At 43.3% G+C, this 22,500-nt stretch overlaps 1 pseudogene across 1 annotated transcript in view; it reads right to left on the reverse strand.

Moving 5' to 3' along the window:
* The window catches only part of LOC311232502 (E3 ubiquitin-protein ligase HECW2-like), a 114,657-nt pseudogene that overhangs the window by 12,446 nt on the left and 79,711 nt on the right, over positions 1–22,500 (reverse strand). Inside the window, exons 17-24 of the transcript XR_014621018.1 lie at positions 12,886–12,991; positions 9,471–9,567; positions 8,966–9,049; positions 6,807–6,916; positions 5,584–5,704; positions 3,994–4,107; positions 1,239–1,391; positions 634–736 (exon numbers count right to left, since the gene is read on the reverse strand). The product of XR_014621018.1 is annotated as an E3 ubiquitin-protein ligase HECW2-like (transcript). The remainder of the gene's footprint in view (positions 1–633; positions 737–1,238; positions 1,392–3,993; positions 4,108–5,583; positions 5,705–6,806; positions 6,917–8,965; positions 9,050–9,470; positions 9,568–12,885; positions 12,992–22,500) is intronic.

The following is a 22,500-nucleotide window of genomic DNA, read 5'->3' on the forward strand; positions in this document are numbered from 1 at the left end:
AGAGAGAGAGGGGGAGAGAGAGAGAAATGTATTTAGTGTTTTCGTTGACTATCATATACTTGACTGTACCCAGTGAATTTCTGATTGCCAACATCCAGGTGGAAGAAAGACTGGGATCACTGATAGCCTTGCTAGCCTTCCTGCTGCATTAATTAATCAAAATGATTCTTTGTTAGAGAAACTAAACACCACAGATGAATCCATTGAGAGACGGCCATCTAATGGTTAAACACAAGCTACTTGCCATCTGCTATTGGCTGATCTCGGTGCCAGGTGACGTAACCATCACACATCTGATCCACAGGTACCTACACCAGCTGGCACCAAGATAACAATAACATCCATTGAACCACTAGATGGCAGGATTTATTTGTGGTGTTTTGTTGCTCTTTAAATACATTTGACAAAACAATGAGACACACTGTGCAAAGATATTTTGGGCTTAATGTTGACTATTTTCACCATACTGTACCATAGGACTAGTTTTAGGACTAGTAGTCTTAGGACTAGTGTGTGTGTGTGTGTGTGTGTGTGTGTGTGTGTGTGTGTGTGTGTGTGTGTGTGTGTGTGTGTGTGTGTGTGTGTGTGTGTGTGTGTGTGTGTGTGCGTGTTTTTTTGTGTGTGTGTGTGCACATACATGCGGAGCAGGCCTTTGTAGAACGGTCTGGTAAAGAAGGCGTCTAATAAGTATTGATGGATGAGAGCCAAGCCTAGGATACGACCACTGAAACGAAACCTGACACACACACACACAGGCACGCATTAATTAATACACACACACACATTAATACACACACACACACACACACACACACACACACACACACACACACACACACACACACACACACACACACACACACACACACACACACACACACACACACACACACACACACACACACACACACACACACACACACACACACACACACACACAGAGTTGGAAGAAGGTTAGACATATTATGCATACAGGGATGAAAAACAAATACATCAATTGATGCAAAAATAAACATACTGTACAGTAAGGAAATATTTGTGTGCGTGTGTGTCCATTTGTGTATTTATACATGTGTGTGTATGTGTGTATATATATATACACACATATATATATTATATATACAGTACCAGTCAAAAGCTTGGACACTTTCTCACTCAGTTCAAACTTGTGTCGACTGGTACTAAATACATGTGTGCACGCGCGTGTGTGTGTGCGTGTGCGTGTGTGTGTGTCTCACCACTCATGGTGGTTGTCTACGAAGGCAGACATGGGGCTGATCTGCACGGTGTAGGTGTCGTTAGCAGAATATTCAAACAGGCCGTAGTAGGGGTTAAATAACTCCCTGGACACCAGGAAGAAGAACTCTCTGGAGGGGCCGCTGTAGTCCAGCCTGGAACACAGAGACACACAGAGACACACACACACAGAGACACACACACACAGAGACACACACACACACATACAGAGAGAGAGACACACACACACATTTAGAGTCGTTTTTTTTTGCAGCTCAGCGAAAAAGTAACAATGATGTTTCCACATTTACATTAGATACCCTGGTAGATGTTGTCCTCTCCCTCTCCTCCTCCATACAAACCCTCCTCTCCTCTTTCTCCTCTCCTCCTCTCCCCCTCCTCCTCTCCCCCCAGACTCACCCCTCCTCCCCTCCTCTCCTTTTTCTCCTCTCATCTCCTCCTCTCCCCCCAGACTCACCCCTCCTCCCCTCCTCTCCTTTTTCTCCTCTCGTCTCCTCCTCTCCCTCCAGACTCACCCCTCCTCTCCTCCTCTTTCTCATCTCCTCTCCTCCTCTCCCCCCTCCTATCCTCATCTCCTCTCCCTCCAGACTCACCCCTCCTCTCCTCCTCTTTCTCATCTCCTCTCCTCCTCTCCCCCCTCCTATCCTCCTCTCCTCTCCTCTCCTCCTCTCCCTCCAGACTCACCCCTCCTCTCATATTTCTCCTCTCCTCTTTCTCATCTCCTCTCCCCCCAGACTCACCCCTCCTCTCCTCTTTCTCCTCTCCTCTCCCCCCAGACTCACCCCTCCTCTCCTCTCCCCCCAGACTCACCCCTCCTCTCCTCCTCTCCCCCCAGACTCACCCCTCCTCTCCTCCTCTCCCCCCAGACTTACCCCTCCTCTCCTCTCCTCCTCCTATCCCCCCAGACTCACCCCTCCTCTCCTCCTCTCCTCTCCTCTCCTCCTCTCATTTACATTTACATTTAGTCATTTAGCTGACGCTTTTATCCAAAGCGACTTACAAGTTCTGTACGACAAGCCATCAGGAAGGGCACAACTCTATCAGCTGAGCAACAATGTTCATCAAAGTGTTGAGTGCTACAGTGTAGGTTAGTTTATTAGGACAAGTGCATGACAGTACGGTTAGTTAGGGTTAGATTTTTTATTTTTTTTTTTTTTAATTCAGATAATGGTTGAAGAAGTGCGTCTTTAGTCGACGGCGAAAGATTGGACGTGATTCGGCTGTCCTAACTGGGGTGGGTAGTTCATTCCACCATTGTGGGGCAAGGACTGAGAATAGGCGACTTCTCTTTGATGACCCTCCCGGAGCTTGGATAGGAGTAGGTCTGAGGCGGCCAGAAGATGCAGAGCGTAGGGGTCTTGAGGGTGTGTAGTTAGAGACCATTGACCGGAGGTAGGCGGGAGCGGTTCCCTTTGCCGCACGGTATGCTAGGTCGAGGGCCTTGAAGCGGATTCGTGCAGCAATGGGGAGCCAGTGCAGGTCCCTAAGAAGTGGGGTGACATGGGCCGACTTCGGTAGGTTTGAGATCAGGCGGGCCGCTGCGTTCTGAATGAGTTGAAGAGGCTTAGTGGCAGTGGCCGGGAGGCCAGCGAGCAGTGCATTGCAGTAGTCGAGGCGGGAGATGACTGTTGATTGGACGAGGAGTTGGGTGGCTTCTTTTGTCAGGAAGGGGCGTATCCTTCTGACGTTGCTCAGGAGGAATCGGCAGGTTCTGGTCGTCGCTGCGATGTGAGCAGAGAAGTTCAACTGGTCGCCGAGGACAACACCAAGGTTCTTGGCGGTCGGGGACGCAGTCACAGCTGCATTCTCGACTGTGATTGAAAGGTCGGTTAGGGGGGAGGATTTGGCCGGCAGGTGGAGCAATTCTGTTTTGCTTAGGTTCAGTTTGAGGTGGTTGGACGTCATCCAGGCTGAGATGTCGGACAGACAGGCCGAGATCCGCACAGAGACGTGGATATCTGAGGGAGGGAAGGAGAGGAAGAGTTGAGTATCGTCGGCATAACAATGGTAGGAGAAGCCATGAGACGTGATAATGTTACCCAGTGATTTAGTGTAGAGGGAGAAGAGAAGGGGTCCTAAAACCGAGCCCTGGGGGACACCCGTCCGCAGGGGGCGGGTGGCCGACAGGGTCCCTCTCCATGACACTTGGTAGGAGCGGTCATTGAGGTATGATGACAGCCATGTCAGCGCAGAGCCAGCCACTCCCATTCCTGCGAGGGCCGCAAGGAGGATCTGGTGGTTGACTGTGTCGAAGGCTGCAGATAGATCTAGGAGAATCAGGACAGAGGAGAGGCCTTTCGCTTTTGCTAAGTGAAGTGCCTCTGTGACCGCAATGAGGGCTGTCTCTGTGGAGTGACCAGTCCTGAAGCCTGACTGATTAGGGTCTAGGAGGTCATTCTGTAAGAGATAAGTAGTAAGTTGGTTGGATACAGCACGTTCAAGTGTTTTAGAAAGGAAGGAGAGAAGAGAGACAGGACGGTAGTTGCCTATGACGGTAGGGTTCAGGGTTGGTTTTTTTATGAGCGGCGTGACTCTGGCTTGTTTTAGGGAGGTGGGGACCACCCCCGAGTTGAGTGAGGAGTTGATGGTTGCAGTTAGGAATGGGAGGATGTCTGGTGCTATGGTCTGGAGGAGTGGGGAGGGTAGCTGGTCCAGCTGGCAAGTAGTCGGACGGTTTGACGTTACCAGTGTCAGGGTCTCTCCTCTCCTCGTCTCCTCCTCTCCCCCCAGACTCACCCCTCCTCTCCTACGAAGCTGACGTAGAGCTTGCTGCGCTGCAGGTCCTTCCTGGAGTAACACATGATCTGGTTGAAGGCATCTTCTAGCAGGTGGTCTCTACGGATGATCAACCTGACACACAGAGAAACAAAGTTTCAGTTTAAAGTAAAAAAAAAAAAAAAAAAGTTTTACATATGTACACACAAGAAGACAATAGGACAAATGGCAGGTTGTATATTTGTGAAGCATTATGTTGTCAAAGCATTCGTGTCAAGACACCCGGAGATGCAAACCTACAAATCCTGATTTAGTTATTCCCTTAACACTTTGGTTGCCACTTTTTAACATGGTAAAACATGGTTGGATGCCAGCACCCACTTCAATGATAGCGTTGTGAACGCATAATCTCTGTCTTAAATTATGGCTATGTGTCTAATCTGCCCGTCGTTTATCAATGACTTGTTTGCAGTCAACATTGTCGAAAACGGATTTCTTTTAAAAAAAAATTTAATAATTGGTTCATTTCCATTTTATAGCATTTTGAAAAGCCCTAGTTTTTCAGGAAAATATATAGATTCCGTGATAAACGCCTTTACTGGAATATTCTGGCATACACAAAAAACGTTGGCCTATTTCGGCCTATTTATGAATCGTTTTCAAATAAACGCTAGATTATCGATAGTATATGTGTACTTATGCACACTATATAAGCGATCTGAAAAATATATTCTCTCATTTCCTGATCAGCGCGCACACACACACACACACATGGGGCACACGCTGATGTATAGGTCAAAACAGATCCGATTACCCCAAGACTGGTCAAATAAATTGCTTACCTCAGATCAGATGTTCTCCAAAAAGATTATTCCAATTCCTGATCGCCATTCCAAAAATCGATCGCGTTTATTGATTCAGAGTTGGGTACTGTAAATATGTATTCCACACGTTTTCCGGCTCGGCGATCACTTGGGTCTCTTCAGATGCCTCGCCGGAGAAGTAACATGCGGAGGCTGGACCCCCCCCCCCCCCCCCCCCCCATCAGTCTAAACCAATGGGGTGCAGTTACACAGGGAGAGACGATAGGGGGCGGTATTTTCCCAATTGAGCTCAGAGAGAGTCTGCAACACTAGCGTGAGGCTCCATTGATGAAATATGAATTCAAATCGCTAATAAAAAAAAATACGACAAACAAACGCTGTATAGCGTTGCTGGCATTCAACTGGCGGCATGAACTAACGACAAAACGCGTCCGTGGCACTCAAAGTGTTAATAGGATGCTTTAGAGATGCACACGCACACCACCTACTCTACTTCAGCTTCCCTGGCCCCTGCCCACACACACACACAACCTACTTTAGCTTCCCTGGCCCCTGCCCCCACACGCACACAACCTACTTCAGCTTCCCTGGCCCCTGCCCACACACGCACACAACCTACTTCAGCTTCCCTGGCCCCTGCCCACACACGCACACAACCTACTTCAGCTTCCCTGGCCCCTGCCCACACACGCACACAACCTACTTCAGCTTCCCTGGCCCCTGCCCACACACGCACACAACCTACTTTAGCTTCCCTGGCCCCTGCCCACACACGCACACAACCTACTTTAGTTTCCCTGGCCCCTGCCCATAGCCTTTGGTTTCCAGCTTCCTGTAGAAGTTGCGTAGTTTGGCTTCAAAGTCTCTCTTGTAGGGAGCTGGGGCTCTAGCGTTGGCTCTCTGGGTCCCTGGAGAGAGAGAGGGAGAGGGAGAGGGAGAGGGAGAGGAAGAGCGAGAGGGAGAGGAAGAGCGAGAGAGAGAGAGAGAGAGAGAGAGAGAGAGAGAGAGAGAGAGAGAGAGAGAGAGAGAGAGAGAGGAAGAGAGAGAGAGAGGGGAAGAGAGAGAGAGGGGAAGAGAAGAGAGGGGAAGAGCGAGAGTGAGATAGAGAGGGGAAGAGAGAGAGGGGAAGAGAGAGAGAGAGAGAGAGAGAGAGGGGAAGAGAGAGAGAGAGAGAGAGAGAGAGAGAGAGAGAGGGGAAGAGAGAGAGGGGAAGAAATAGAGAGAGAGAGAGAGAGAGAGAGATCGAGACTTCAGTCTGCTCTATTTCTTCAAGCGATGGACTGAAAAACAAGACTAAAAAGAGTTGCTCACTTCTCCCAAAAGATGTTTATTATTATCACCAGATCAACGATTCCATCAGGATGATGCCAGACTTACACTCTTGTGCCTGTATGTGAGTGTGTGTGTGAGTGTGAGTGTGAGTGTGTGTGAGTGTGAGTGTGAGTGTGTGAGTGTGAGTGTGCGTGTGCGTGTGCGTGTGAGTGTGTGCGTGTGCGTGTGAGTGTGTGCGTGTGTGTGTGACGTGTGTGTGTGTGAGTGTCTGTGTGTCCAAGTCACTCATAGTGCACCAGTCACACAGACAACAAGGGCTCCCTGTGTTCTACTTCATTGCTAATATCTCAAGGTTGGATAGCAAAGTGTTTTGGGGTGCGTTTCATTTCACTGAAGAGAAATCGGGAAGCACTCCAGTCAATGCGTTTGAATTCAAGGTACAGTTAATTTTGCGTTGCCGCCGGGCTCCACTGAAACAGATTTGTCTTTGTCTCGTCGATAAAAAACAGATTCTAGGACGTGTGACTTCCAGGAAATCATGCCTCGTCGCTCCCAAACCCAAACCCAAGCATTAGCCTGCGGTGCCTGATGTTTGGTTCTGTTTAGTTCTGTCTGCGAGCATCGTCCTCAGGGGCCACGTGTTTGGATGATGATGGGGCCTATTTCTGTAGGACCACAGACAGACAGACAAACAGACAGACAGACAGACAGACAGACAGACAGACAGACAGAACTGACCTGGTGAGTTCTGTGGGGAGGAGACAGGAGATCCTCGGGGTGATTGACAGTAGCTGGGGTGCAGTAAGGCATGAGGAGGAATGTATGACATCACCTCATCTTCAAACAGACTGAAGAGAGAGCGCGAGCGCGAGAGAGAGACACAGAGAGAGAGGGTACTACAGTAAATGTATTTATTATCCAGTTTAGGTAGGAAGGATACAAGTAAAGTAAGTTACAAAGATACAACAACAATCAATGATGGAAAAGAGGGGAGAAAATTATGAATTAATGAGAAAGAAGTCAAAGGAGGAGGACAAGCAGAAAGAAAGAAAGAAAGAAAGAAAGAAAGAAAGAAAGAAAGAAAGAAAGAAAGAAAGAAAGAAAGAAAGAAAGAAAGAAAGAAAGAAAGAAAAGAAAGAAAAAGAAAGATTCTCCTTCTAATTTGCTGCTCCCAGCAGTTGGAACGAGATGCAAAATACTTAGAAAATTGACACGTTGATCCCCCTCACTACTTTTAAGGACACGATCACAGAGTTATCACACACCTGCAACTGTCCCAGCCTTTTAACTGTAATCGCTCTGTTCTGCTTCATGTATTACATACCTTGCTGCTATCTTATTTGGTTGTTTGTTTGATGATTGTTCTAATTATTTCCCTTAACTCTGATGTATGCATCGTCTGTCTCTTTTCTATTTTATTTATTTATTTATCTATCTGGCCCAGGGCTGTACGTTAACTTTTTTTGCACATAGCACTGGTGCTACAGAGGTTGATAGTTTTGTAGCACAGGCCAAAATCTTGTAGCACAAGTATAAAACGTGTTATATTTGTAACAGTCACAAATGTGCCTATTGTATTTGTGTTATTTAGTTGCAGTGCCATGTTTGGCTGTCATTTAGTATATCGCCATGTGTTATTATTACTATGATACTCTCATATGCTATTTTCAATTAATATCATAAACAACATAAGGAATATTAGCATAATTTTAAATGTTAAATAAAGTTTTTATTCATTCATTCACACACACTGTTTCAACTCACCACCCCCGCATCATATTGTAGTCTAGTCTGTCTTCAAACTTCCACTCCTCTCGAAACTTGTTTATATTTGAATATCAACATTATCTGTCCATCCTCAGTTTACTATAATATACTCCTGTCCTGAGTCCTGACTAGTGACTTCATCGTCTTTCCAAACGCACGCGCACACACACACAGGGAAGGGGAGAGAGTGCCCCCCCATTTCCCTTTCCCCAGTCCACACTGTGTCTGCTGGCTCTGCGCCTCTGCCTCTGATCAGGATTAGCTTGTTAGCTTGCTAACGTTGTAGTGATTGTAATGGTACATAAACGTTAATTTCGGGCGATGTGCGCATAAAGGAATGGCGACGGTGCAAAGCATGTAGATGCATTTGACCCGTTGCGAGAAAAAAAAAACACCACAGACTTATTTCGGGACGTGTAGGCGCACTGCTGTGTTAACGCAGCAGTGCGCAGTTGCGCACCAACCGACCAACGCGCTGCTCTGCTTGCAGAAGCACGGATAGGGCGGATATGACTCGTCGAGTTGTCACAAGAGTTTTTTCAAAATAAGAGTATCATATGCACCTGAACGTTGCTAGCTTTCGGAGCCTAGCTGGAGCTGCGCGTGGGCAGAAATGAGACCCGCTACAGGATTTTCAAAATAAGAGTATCTATATGAACCGAATCCCTATCGCACCAGTGCTATTGAAGTAAATCCATCCATCGCACAGACCGCTGTTGCTGTAGCATGTGCGATATATATGTCGCACTGTACAGCCCTGATCTGGCCCCTTTCCCGGTTACCCTTCGAGAGGCATTTTTGTTCTCTCGCCAGGCCATCATTGTAAATAAGAATTTGTTCTTAATTGGCCTGCCTGGTTAAATAATAAAAACATTTATATATAAAATATATAAAACAAAAAGAAAGAAAGAAAGAAAGAAAGAAAGAAAGAAAGAAAGAAAGAAAGAAAGAAAGAAAGAAAGAAAGAAAGAAAGAAAGAAAGAAAGAAGAGAATCTCAACAAAGGTAGTGAGAAGAAGTGAAGAGGGAAAAGAGGGAGGAGGGAGGGAGGGAGGGAGGGAGGGAGGGAGGGAGGGAGGGAGGGAGGGAGGGAGGGAGGGAGGGAGGAAGGAAGGTGGTTAGAGGCCTCACCTGAGCAGCATAACCAGGTCGGCGTCACCCGACAGCCTGGCCAATCCTGACGCTCCATCTGTACGAATCAACTGCACCTTCTCCCTAAGGTGACGCAGAAAGATTTGATCAATCTAGCAGGACTATCGCATGTATTTATTACATGAGTACAAGTCCTATATCATAAGGTTGGGTTTAAATGGACAGTTTCTTTATGCAAATGAGAATGTTAGCTTCGTTAACACTCCTCAATCGCATATTAATCACACATTTCTTATCTGTTCAAAATGTACCTTAACTCATTCTGCGCCAATCACGGAAAAAGTCGGGTTAACTCGCCAACCGCTCAGCGCCAATCACGAGAAAAGTCGGGTTTTAATCGTTATTTATTAGCGATATCCATTCATTTTCATCCATCCAGCCTGATGTTATCATTGGGAATGGGTCTGAGCTCGCAAAAGGGCAAATACCGCCGCCTACGCCTTCCAGCTGGTATTGCACTCCATTGGTGTGTGTGTGTTCTGACCTGAGTGAGAGGTTCCTGCTGAAGTCAGGCTGTCTCTCCTGCAGGATCTCATTGATGTTCGGTTGCCGTAGAAACGCCACTATCTTTTCATTGTAAGCTGGAAGAGGACACAACAGAAGTGTCTCCATAGTTACGATTACAATCCAAGTACAACGCAGATCCATACAGTATAACAGCATTTTAAATCCCATGTATTTGCAGCTGTAGTCAGTCCAGATCACTTGGTAGTGTGAGTGTGATTATAGCACCAGAGAATAGTCAAACTCTACTGTCTCTAACTACTGTGTGAGTGTGATTATAGCATCAGAGAATAGTCAAACTCTACTGTCTCTACTGTGTGAATGTGATTATAGCATCAGAGAATAGTCAAACTCTACTGTCTCTACTGTGTGAGTGTGATTATAGCACCAGAGAATAGTCAAACTCTACTGTCTCTACTGTGTGAATGTGATTATAGCACCAGAGAATAGTCAAACTCTACTGTCTCTACTGTGTGAATGTGATTATAGCACCAGAGAATAGTCAAACTCTACTGTCTCTACTGTGTGAATGTGATTATAGCACCAGAGAATAGTCAAACTCTACTGTCTCTACTGTGTGAATGTGATTATAGCACCAGAGAATAGTCAAACTCTACTGTCTCTACTGTGTGAATGTGATTATAGCATCAGAGAATAGTCAAACTCTACTGTCTCTACTGTGTGAATGTGATTATAGCACCAGAGAATAGTCAAACTCTACTGTCTCTACTGTGTGAATGTGATTATAGCACCAGAGAATAGTCAAACTCTACTGTCTCTACTGTGTGAATGTGATTATAGCACCAGAGAATAGTCAAACTCTACTGTCTCTACTGTGTGAATGTGATTATAGCATCAGAGAATAGTCAAACTCTACTGTCTCTACTGTGTGAGTGTGATTATAGCATCAGAGAATAGTCAAACTCTACTGTCTCTACTGTGTGAATGTGATTATAGCACCAGAGAATAGTCCAACTCTACTGTCTCTACTGTGTGAGTGTGATTATAGCACCAGAGAATAGTCAAACTCTACTGTCTCTACTGTGTGAGTGTGATTATAGCATCAGAGAATAGTCAAACTCTACTGTCTCTACTGTGTGAGTGTGATTATATCACCAGAGAAGAGTCAAACTCTACTGTCTCCAACTACTGTATGAACGTACACCACAACTCTCAACCATTGTCAGATCATAACATTTGAAAATATCTGAAAACGTAATAAGATAAGATATTCCTTTATTGATCCCAAGCAATAATCCAGGCATCATAGCAGCATGGGGGAGGCGGGAGGGGAGGTACAGGTAGTAGAAGACATGGTACAGGTCATAGAATTATAGTACAGTGGAGAAGTACAAATGTAAATAGAATAAACATAGGCAATGTAAACAATATAATTAACTCTGGACATGTGCATATGGGCAAGTAGGCAGCGTAAAAAGGTCAAGGTGCAAGATGAGGGTATGTATGCCCTCTCAGTTATACTTGCCCTACAATAAATATAGTTACAATATAATCTAATATCTAAAAAAAAAATGCTAAATGCTAAGAATGCTAAATATATGCTCTGATGAAGTAAGTATATAGTATACACATAAGGTGCATAATAAGGAGTATAAGGAGTTATTCTCGTCTGAGTTACATTTCAATTCGAATTCCAATGTTATAATATACACCAGTGTGCATATACCTGAGAGTGTAAGTGAATGTATGAGTGTGTGTGTGTGTGTGTGTGTGTGTATATTCATTTATTAATTCAACCTTTATTTAAACTCGAGGGACACTGAGTTTTCCCTAATTTACAGTGACGTTGAGTATACAACTAAAAGAGATCGAATATATTTACATTATAACACTATAATGCAGGGGTCTCAAACTCGCGGCCCGCTGGATGATATTTTGCGGCCCCCTACTTGACATCAAAGTTTAGTGTTAGTGCGGCCCGCGCGCAACTTGTTGCCGAGTATGCGAGTTGGATGTTTTATTTATTTTATCACTTGTAGGCTACCATAGCGCAGGCTCAGGACATCAACGTTACGTTAGTGACTTGGTTGAAGCGTGATTTTGGAGTGATACCAAGTGGAAGGAAAATATATCCAGTGCGTATGGCAGGCATTCTCGAAATTCTCCGCTGTCTCCTCTGCAAGCAGTGCTCTGCCTGTCTGCCGTCTACTCTGGTCCAATCACATTCAGCGTCCCGTCAGCGTTTCTCCCCCCCACCCACAGTCTGCGAATCAGAGCAGAGTAGGGCGGGTCTTCACGGAATGAGTGTTGTCTCTTTCAGCGGGTCCCAGTCAGAGCGAGAGTTGACAGCGCATCTACAGGTAGTCTAATATGCAGGTACTGTAGCTAGTAACCTCGTTCCCAGTTTCACAGTATCTCCGTGAGATAAATGTAGCTAGTAGCCTAGTTTCGCCAGCAGGCAGTTCGTAGAAAAATATGGCATGCTCATGCTGAATGGACTGAAAAATATGCATTCATCCTCCCAGCACCAAAGCAATGTGCCTAATATGCCAAGAAACGGTAGCTCTTGTGAAGAGTGGCAATTTGAAACGTCACTACGAAACAAAAACACAATTATTTTGATGCAGCCTTTCCTCAAAATTCAGTGCTAAGAACCACAAAAATAAATGGAATGAAATCATCATATAAAGCTGCAAGCAGAATTATTGTTAAATCTATGTCACAACAAGAAAAAGCAACCAAGTCCTCACTCAGTGGCATGGGTGTTGGCTAAACACAAGAAGCCATTCTCTGATGCATACATAATAAAATAATGTATGACTGAAGTGATGGAGACCATGTTTGAAGGCAAACAAAAGCAAATCCTCCTCAGATAGCACAGCAACCAGAATAACTGAAATACTGGCTGATCATTTGATTAAACAGCTTTGTGATAGAATAAAAAAAATGCACAGTGCATTTCCATAGCTGTGGATGAGTCCACTGACACCACTGAGAATGCTCAGTTGCTGTGTTGCTCAGTGAGTTTGTGAGAGTTTGTCAGTTGTACTTTTTTTTGGAATACTTGAAACCCTTTTTTTGTGGAATATTTGATGCGGCCCAGCCTCACCCAGACTCTACCTCCAGCGGCCCACAGGTAAATTGAGTTAGAGACCCCTGCTATAATGTAAATAAGAATAACACTAACACAAAGATAAAACAAAGATAAAAACAAGTAATCAGCACGATAAAATCAAGTTAAAATAAGATGAAAATGGGAAACAAGAAACAGCAAAAGCAGACTAAAAGCAATTACAAAATTACATATTCATATCATTAACATATTAATTAAAGCTATAAATTGTCCAAAGGTTGGAAGAGTATCCAACTTTAAAAGAGCATTGAAGGGCGTTCCCAAAATATGTGTGTGTGTGCGTGAATGCGTGCGTACTGACCCACTGGGACAACATCCGGGTACTGCCCTCTGTTGGAGGAGTTGAAGGTGCTGGAGGGGCGGGGCAGGACGGGGGGTCCCGTGGCGTGCCGAGGGTCCTCGCCCGACTGGGGCACAGAGAGCAGGGAAGATTAAAGTTAGGGTGAGGACTAAGGTTAGGGAGGAAGCTAGGCCTGAGAAACACCAACCAGCCATGAAGCGACCGTCTCCCCTTGTGTTCGTCTGTCTGCCTGCCTGTGTGGTGGAAAATCAAACCATGAGGCTGTTTGTTTATTATATGGATCCCCATTAGTCTACACCCATGGGTGAAAGACTATTCTTCCTGGGGTCCGAACACATAACTTAAAACTGAGCTGTAATCACATTGGACGCCTTTTGGAATGTGCCTCCGAGGAATGTGCCGCGGAGCACACCGACGTCAATGTCACCTTCTTGTCGATGAGCCAATCAAATCAACCGAGGGGGGGGGGGGGGCGGATACAAAATTGGAGGTATATGAAGAGAAAACGAGAAGAAGCACATTTTTGGCAGTTTCCATCAAACCTTGTTTGTACGAGCAGGTCTTACCGTGACTGAGTTATTAACAGCAACGCCTGGAGGGCAGTGAGCAGTAATATCTGTAACTGATGTAACGTTAGCTGAAGTAGCAACAGTAATGTCTGTAACTGATGTAACGTTAGCTGAGGTAGCAACAGTAATGTCTGTAACTTATGTAACGTTAGCTGAGGTAGCAACAGTAATGTCTGTAACTTATGTAACGTTAGCTGAAGTAGCAACAGTAATGTCTGTAACTGATGTAACGTTAGCTGAGGTAGCAACAGTAATGTCTGTAACTTATGTAACGTTAGCTGAGGTAGCAACAGTAATGTCTGTAACTGATGTAACGTTAGCTGAGGTAGCAACAGTAATGTCTGTAACTTATGTAACGTTAGCTGAGGTAGCAACAGTAATGTCTGTAACGTATGTAATGTTAGCTGAGGTAGCAACAGTAATGTATGTAACTTATGTAACGTTAGCTGAGGTAGCAACGGTAATGTCTGACGTATGTAACGTTAGCTGAGGTAGCAACAGTAATGTCTGTAACTGATGTAACGTTAGCTGAGGTAGCAACAGTAATGTATGTAACTTATGTAACGTTAGCTGAGGTAGCAACGGTAATGTCTGACGTATGTAACGTTAGCTGAGGTAGCAACAGTAATGTCTGTAACTTATGTAACGTTAGCTGAGGTAGCAACAGTAATGTCTGTAACTTATGTAACGTTAGCTGAGGTAGCAACAGTAATGTCTGTAACTTATGTAACGTTAGCTGAGGTAGCAACAGTAATGTCTGTAACTTATGTAACGTTAGCTGAGGTAGCAACAGTAATGTCTGTAACTTATGTAACGTTAGCTGAGGTAGCAACGGTAATGTCTGTAACTTGTGTAACGTTAGCTGAGATAGCAACGGTAATGTATGTAACGTATGTAACGTTAGCTGAGGTAGCAACGGTAATGTCTGTAACTTATGTAACGTTAGCTGAGATAGCAACAGTAATGTATGTAACGTATGTAACGTTAGCTGAGGTAGCAACAGTAATGGCTGTAACGTATGTAACGTTAGCTGAGGTAGCAACAGTAATGTCTGTAACTTATGTAACGTTAGCTGAGGTAGCAACAGTAATGTCTGTAACTTATGTAACGTTAGCTGAGGTAGCAACAGTAATGTCTGTAACGTATGTAACGTTAGCTGAGGTAGCAACAGTAATGTCTGTAACTTATGTAACGTTAGCTGAGGTAGCAACAGTAATGTCTGTAACTTATGTAACGTTAGCTGAGGTAGCAACAGTAATGTCTGTAATGTATGTAACGTTAGCTGAGGTAGCAACAGTAATGTCTGTAACGTATGTAACGTTAGCTGAGGTAGCAACAGTAATGTCTGTAACTTATGTAACGTTAGCTGAAGTAGCAACAGTAATGTATGTAACTTATGTAACGTTAGCTGAGGTAGCAACAGTAATGTCTGTAACTTATGTAACATTAGCTGAGGTAGCAACAGTAATGTCTGTAACTTATGTAACGTTAGCTGAAGTAGCAACAGTAATGTCTGTAACTTATGTAACGTTAGCTGAAGTAGCAACAGTAATGTCTGTAACGTATGTAATGTTAGCTGAGGTAGCAACAGTAATGTCTGTAACGTATGTAACGTTAGCTGAGGTAGCAACAATAATGTCTGTAACTTATGTAACGTTAGCTGAGGTAGCAACAGTAATGTATGTAACGTATGTAACGTTAGCTGAGGTAGCAACAGTAATGTCTGTAACTTATGTAACGTTAGCTGAGGTAGCAACAGTAATGTCTGTAATGTATGTAACGTTAGCTGAGGTAGCAACAGTAATGTCTGTAACTTATGTAACGTTAGCTGAGGTAGCAACGGTAATGTATGTAACTTATGTAACGTTAGCTGAGGTAGCAACGGTAATGTATGTAACGTATGTAATGTTAGCTGAGGTAGCAACAGTAATGTCTGTAACTTATGTAACGTTAGCTGAGGTAGCAACAGTAATGTCTATAACTTATGTAACGTTAGCTGAGGTAGCAACAGTAATGTATATAACGTATGTAACGTTAGCTGAGGTAGCAACAGTAATGTCTGTAACGTATGTAACGTTAGCTGAGGTAGCAACAGTAATGTCTGTAACTTATGTAACGTTAGCTGAGGTAGCAACAGTAATGTTTGTAACGTATGTAACGTTAGCTGAGGTAGCAACAGTAATGTATGTAACGTATGTAACGTTAGCTGAGGTAGCAACAGTAATGTCTGTAACTTATGTAACGTTAGCTGAGGTAGCAACAGTAATGTATGTAACGTATGTAACGTTAGCTGAGGTAGCAACAGTAATGTATGTAACGTATGTAACGTTAGCTGAGGTAGCAACAGTAATGTCTGTAACGTATGTAACGTTAGCTGAGGTAGCAACAGTAATGTCTGTAACGTATGTAACGTTAGCTGAGGTAGCAACAGTCATGTCTGTAACTTATGTAACGTTAGCTGAGGTAGCAACAGTAATGTGTGTAATGTTAGCTGAGGTAGCAACAGTAATGTATGTAACGTATGTAACGTTAGCTGAGGTAGCAACGGTAATGTATGTAACGTTAGCTGAGGTAGCAACAGTAATGTCTGTAACTTATGTAACGTTAGCTGAGGTAGCAACAGTAATGTATGTAACTTATGTAACGTTAGCTGAGGTAGCAACAGTAATGTCTGTAACTTATGTAACGTTAGCTGAGGTAGCAACAGTAATGTCTGTAACTTATGTAACGTTAGCTGAGGTAGCAACAGTAATGTATGTAACTTATGTAACGTTAGCTGAGGTAGCAACAGTAATGTCTGTAACGTATGTAACGTTAGCTGAGGTAGCAACAGTAATGTCTGTAACGTATGTAACGTTAGCTGAGGTAGCAACAGTAATGTCTGTAACGTATGTAACGTTAGCTGAGGTAGCAACAGTAATGTATGTAACGTTAGCTGAGGTAGCAACAGTAATGTATGTAACTTATGTAACGTTAGCTGAGGTAGCAACGGTAATGTCTGTAACGTATGTAACGTTAGCTGAGGTAGCAACAGTAATGTATGTAACTTATGTAACGTTAGCTGAGGTAGCAACAGTAATGTCTGTAACTTATGTAACGTTAGCTGAGGTAGCAACAGTAATGTCTGTAACTTATGTAACGTTAGCTGAGGTAGCAACAGTAATGTCTGTAACGTATGTAACGTTAGCTGAGGTAGCAACAGTAATGTCTGTAACGTATGTAACGTTAGCTGAGGTAGCAACAGTAATGTATGTAACGTATGTAACGTTAGCTGAGGTAGCAACAGTAATGTATGTAACGTTAGCTGAGGTAGCAACAGTAATGTATGTAACTTATGTAACGTTAGCTGAGGTAGCAACAGTAATGTCTGTAACTTATGTAACGTTAGCTGAGGTAGCAACAGTAATGTATGTAACGTTAGCTGAGGTAGCAACAGTAATGTCTGTAACGTATGTAACGTTAGCTGAGGTAGCAACAGTAATGTATGTAACGTTAGCTGAGGTAGCAACAGTAATGTATGTAACTTATGTAACGTTAGCTGAGGTAGCAACAGTAATGTCTGTAACGTATGTAACGTTAGCTGAGGTAGCAACAGTAATGTCTGTAACTTATGTAACGTTAGCTGAGGTAGCAACAGTAATGTCTGTAATGTTAGCTGAGGTAGCAACAGTAATGTATGTAACGTATGTAACGTTAGCTGAGGTAGCAACAGTAATGTATGTAACTTATGTAACGTTAGCTGAGGTAGCAACAGTAATGTCTGTAACGTATGTAACGTTAGCTGAGGTAGCAACAGTAATGTATGTAACGTTAGCTGAGGTAGCAACAGTAATGTATGTAACGTATGTAACGTTAGCTGAGGTAGCAACGGTAATGTATGTAACGTTAGCTGAGGTAGCAACAGTAATGTATGTAACTTATGTAACGTTAGCTGAGGTAGCAACAGTAATGTCTGTAACTTATGTAACGTTAGCTGAGGTAGCAACAGTAATGTCTGTAACTTATGTAACGTTAGCTGAGGTAGCAACAGTAATGTATGTAACTTATGTAACGTTAGCTGAGGTAGCAACAGTAATGTCTGTAACGTATGTAACGTTAGCTGAGGTAGCAACAGTAATGTCTGTAACGTATGTAACGTTAGCTGAGGTAGCAACAGTAATGTATGTAACGTTAGCTGAGGTAGCAACAGTAATGTATGTAACTTATGTAACATTAGCTGAGGTAGCAACGGTAATGTCTGTAACGTATGTAACGTTAGCTGAGGTAGCAACAGTAATGTATGTAACTTATGTAACGTTAGCTGAGGTAGCAACAGTAATGTCTGTAACTTATGTAACGTTAGCTGAGGTAGCAACAGTAATGTCTGTAACTTATGTAACGTTAGCTGAGGTAGCAACAGTAATGTCTGTAACGTATGTAACGTTAGCTGAGGTAGCAACAGTAATGTCTGTAACGTATGTAACGTTAGCTGAGGTAGCAACAGTAATGTATGTAACGTATGTAACGTTAGCTGAGGTAGCAACAGTAATGTCTGTAACGTATGTAACGTTAGCTGAGGTAGCAACAGTAATGTATGTAACTTATGTAACGTTAGCTGAGGTAGCAACGGTAATGTATGTAACGTATGTAACGTTAGCTGAGGTAGCAACAGTAATGTCTGTAACGTATGTAACATTAGCTGAGGTAGCAACAGTAATGTATGTAACTTATGTAACGTTAGCTGAGGTAGCAACGGTAATGTATATAACGTATGTAACGTTAGCTGAGGTAGCAACAGTAATGTATGTAACTTATGTAACGTTAGCTGAGGTAGCAACAGTAATGTATGTAACGTATGTAACGTTAGCTGAGGTAGCAACAGTAATGTATGTAACATTAGCTGAGGTAGCAACAGTAATGTATGTAACTTATGTAACGTTAGCTGAGGTAGCAACAGTAATGTATGTAACGTATGTAACGTTAGCTGAGGTAGCAACAGTAATGTATGTAACGTTAGCTGAGGTAGCAACAGTAATGTCTGTAACGTATGTAACGTTAGCTGAGGTAGCAACAGTAATGTATGTAACGTTAGCTGAGGTAGCAACAGTAATGTATGTAACTTATGTAACGTTAGCTGTGGTAGCAACAGTAATGTCTGTAACTTATGTAACGTTAGCTGAGGTAGCAACAGTAATGTCTGTAACTTATGGAACGTTAGCTGAGGTAGCAACAGTAATGTATGTAACTTATGTAACGTTAGCTGAGGTAGCAACAGTAATGTCTGTAACGTATGTAACGTTAGCTGAGGTAGCAACAGTAATGTCTGTAACGTATGTAACGTTAGCTGAGGTAGCAACAGTAATGTCTGTAACGTATGTAACGTTAGCTGAGGTAGCAACAGTAATGTATGTAACGTTAGCTGAGGTAGCAACAGTAATGTATGTAACGTATGTAACGTTAGCTGAGGTAGCAACGGTAATGTATGTAACGTTAGCTGAGGTAGCAACGGTAATGTCTGTAACTTATGTAACGTTAGCTGAGGTAGCAACAGTAATGTCTGTAACTTATGTAACGTTAGCTGAGGTAGCAACGGTAATTTATGTAACGTTAGCTGAGGTAGCAACGGTAATGTATGTAACGTATGTAACGTTAGCTGAGGTAGCAACAGTAATGTCTGTAACTTATGTAACGTTAGCTGAGGTAGCAACAGTAATGTCTGTAACGTATGTAACGTTAGCTGAGGTAGCAACAGTAATGTCTGTAACTTATGTAACGTTAGCTGAGGTAGCAACGGTAATGTCTGTAAAGTATGTAATGTTAGCTGAGGTAGCAACAGTAATGTCTGTAACTTATGTAACGTTAGCTTAGGTAGCAACAGTAATGTCTGTAACTTATGTAATGTTAGCTGAGGTAGCAACAGTAATGTCTGTAACTTATGTAATGTTAGCTGAGGTAGCAACAGTAATGTCTGTAACTTATGTAACGTTAGCTGAGGTAGCAACAGTAATGTCTGTAACTTATGTAACGTTAGCTGAGGTAGCAACAGTAATGTCTGTAACTTATGTAATGTTAGCTGAGGTAGCAACAGTAATGTCTGTAACTTATGTAACGTTAGCTGAGGTAGCAACAGTAATGTCTCTAACTTATGTAACGTTAGCTGAGGTAGCAACAGTAATGTCTATAACGTATGTAACGTTAGCTGAGGTAGCAACAGTAATGTCTGTAACGTATGTAACGTTAGCTGAGGTAGCAACAGTAATGTCTGTAACGTATGTAACGTTAGCTGAGGTAGCAACAGTAATGTCTGTAACGTATGTAACGTTAGCTGAGGTAGCAACAGTAATGTATGTAACGTTAGCTGAGGTAGCAACAATAATGTATGTAATGTATGTAACGTTAGCTGAGGTAGCAACAGTAATGTCTGTAACTTATGTAACGTTAGCTGAGGTAGCAACAGTAATGTCTGTAACGTATGTAACGTTAGCTGAGGTAGCAACAGTAATGTCTGTAACTTATATAACGTTAGCTGAGGTAGCAACAGTAATGTCTGTAACTTATGTAACGTTAGCTGAGGTAGCAACAGTAATGTCTGTAACGTATGTAACGTTAGCTGAGGTAGCAACAGTAATGTCTGTAACTTATGTAACGTTAGCTGAGGTAGCAACAGTAATGTCTGTAACGTATGTAACGTTAGCTGAGGTAGCAACGGTAATCATCGCTCATTGTGCCCTGTGCACTTTTTATAGCTACGTTCACACCACCACGCCTCGCGCTTGAGTGCAAGAAAATATGTCCAATGTGATGACAGCCTGTTGTGACATGTGCTTATGGATAATAGAGATACATGAATACTCTGGACTATAATAATATAGTCTAAGTGTTTACGTAGGCCTGATAACGATAATCAGCTGATCAAGTCACGGTGTGTCCATCCCCACCACCCCACTTTCTACAATGGGTGCATTCAGCTCTACAGCACCCAGGCTCTGGAACTCTCTACACACACATGCGACATTCAGGGTCACTCACTAACACCTTCTTCTTTCTTTTTTTTTGCCTTTCTATACATTTTCTCCAATCCCCCAATTTTGTCGTTAGGCCAATTCCCTTCCTGGTTGTTGCACGCATTGCCCTACTGTCGGTCTGGGGAGGGTGTGTAGAATTACCACATGCCTCCTCCGATACATGTGGAGTCGCCAGCCACTTCTTTTCACCCGACAGCGAGGATTTTCACTGGGAGAACGTAACGCATGTGGAGGTTTACGCTATTACCCCCAGCTGAACAGGGAGGACCAACCGACCACCTCTCTGCGGTGGTATAGGCAAGTGATTAGACCTCTACGCTACCCAGGTGCCCTGTCACTAACACCTTTAACCCTTTCACTGCCACACAACAAAGGGTTAACCCTTTCACAACCACACTATAGAAGGTTAACCCTTTCACTACCACACTACAGAAGGTTAACCTTCTGAAAGGGTTAAAAAAAACACAAACTCATCCGTTTACTCTTGCATACCCTGACTGTTTCCTCACGCAAATTGTAATGTCTACATCTGCCTGTTGTCTGTTTATTACTCAATTGATTACTACAATGATTACTAAATGATCCATTAACTATGGATATTTTGTATCATGTTTCTATCATGCATATTTAATATTTTGCCCAATGTAAGGTGACCTCGTCAAGAAAAGCACCATTTCAAATAAAATGTACTATTATTATTATTATGTATGTTTATCTTATTCCATTCCATTATCATTGCATTCTGTTTCTCTTCCTCATCCAGTCATTTTATTGTATATTTGTTATTTATTTCTATTGTCTGGCATGACGATTCACCCCTTTTGCCTTTTTATTGTACATTTCTTTTTCATTTATTGTATTGGTGTCTTGTCAGGATGACCACTAACAGGAGTACGCTTGCCCTCACACTTTGTCTGGATGAGTCTGGTGTTCTGACGGCCGTGGAGCTAGGAGGGTGTGGGCGCGTGGCAGGATCCGTGGGATGGGATAAGATCAGATAAGATAAGATATTCATTTATTGATCCCCTTGGGGAAATTCAGGCATCATAGCAGCATGGGGGAGGGGGTACAGGTAGTAAAAAGGCAGTGTAAACAATATAACAAATCAATATAATTAACTCTGGACAAGAAGGTGCGAGATGAGGGTATGTATGCCCCCTCAGTTATATTTGCCCTACAATAAATAGTTACAATATATAATCTAATAATCCAATCATATAAATCTAATATATAATCTAAACAAAACTAAATGCTAAAAGAGAAATATATGCAATATATAATCTAATAATCCAAGAATCTAAATCTAATCTAATATATAATCTATATTGTCCTTTTAGATTCCTAGTAGTTGGATGTCTGGCAGATATGATCGGTTGTCTGAAAAGGAGCGATGGTGACGACACCTGCGCCTCTCCGGAAATGTTCAACTAGAAACCACGCTCCCACAGGCTGCCGCGTAAACGCCCACTCCTCATTGGGGTTGGGGCACCGAGAACCGGTTCTAATAGGAACCGGTTCCTAACTTCCGGTTCCGGAACCGTTAAGAAGATGTTTTATTTTTTTTTATCTACCTTTTCTCCCCATTTTTCAATTTTTTCTCCCTTCCCCAATTTCGTATCGTCCAATTCTACCCCTCCCCTGTCTCGAACGTTGTTAGGCCATGCCTCCCACAGGTCGGCTGCAATGTGGACCAAGCCTTGCATCACGTGTCCCCTCTGGTACTCGAAGAGGCAGCCGTCGCATCTTTTCACCTGAACAGCGCGATCTCTCAGCGGCGAGGGTCTGCGTGGGAGGGACACGCCACCCCCGTTGCTTCCCGATTCTGCTGCGCAGGCGCACCAACCGACCTGTAGGAGTCGCTGTCCACAACGTCCGATCCCCCACCCACCAGCTTCCCACCCCCTAATACTGCCAATTGTATTAGTATGAACGACCATCCAAGATGGTAGCAACGCCGAGAGTTCAGCATCTCCTGCGTTGGTGGCGAGCGCCTTGCCCACTGCGCCACCTACAGTAGCCACCTCCCGTTAAGAAGATGTTTG

The sequence above is a fragment of the Notolepis coatsorum genome (assembly GCF_963971535.1).
Source record: "Notolepis coatsorum genome assembly, chromosome: 1".
NCBI classification, from domain to species: Eukaryota; Metazoa; Chordata; class Actinopteri; order Aulopiformes; family Paralepididae; genus Notolepis; species Notolepis coatsorum.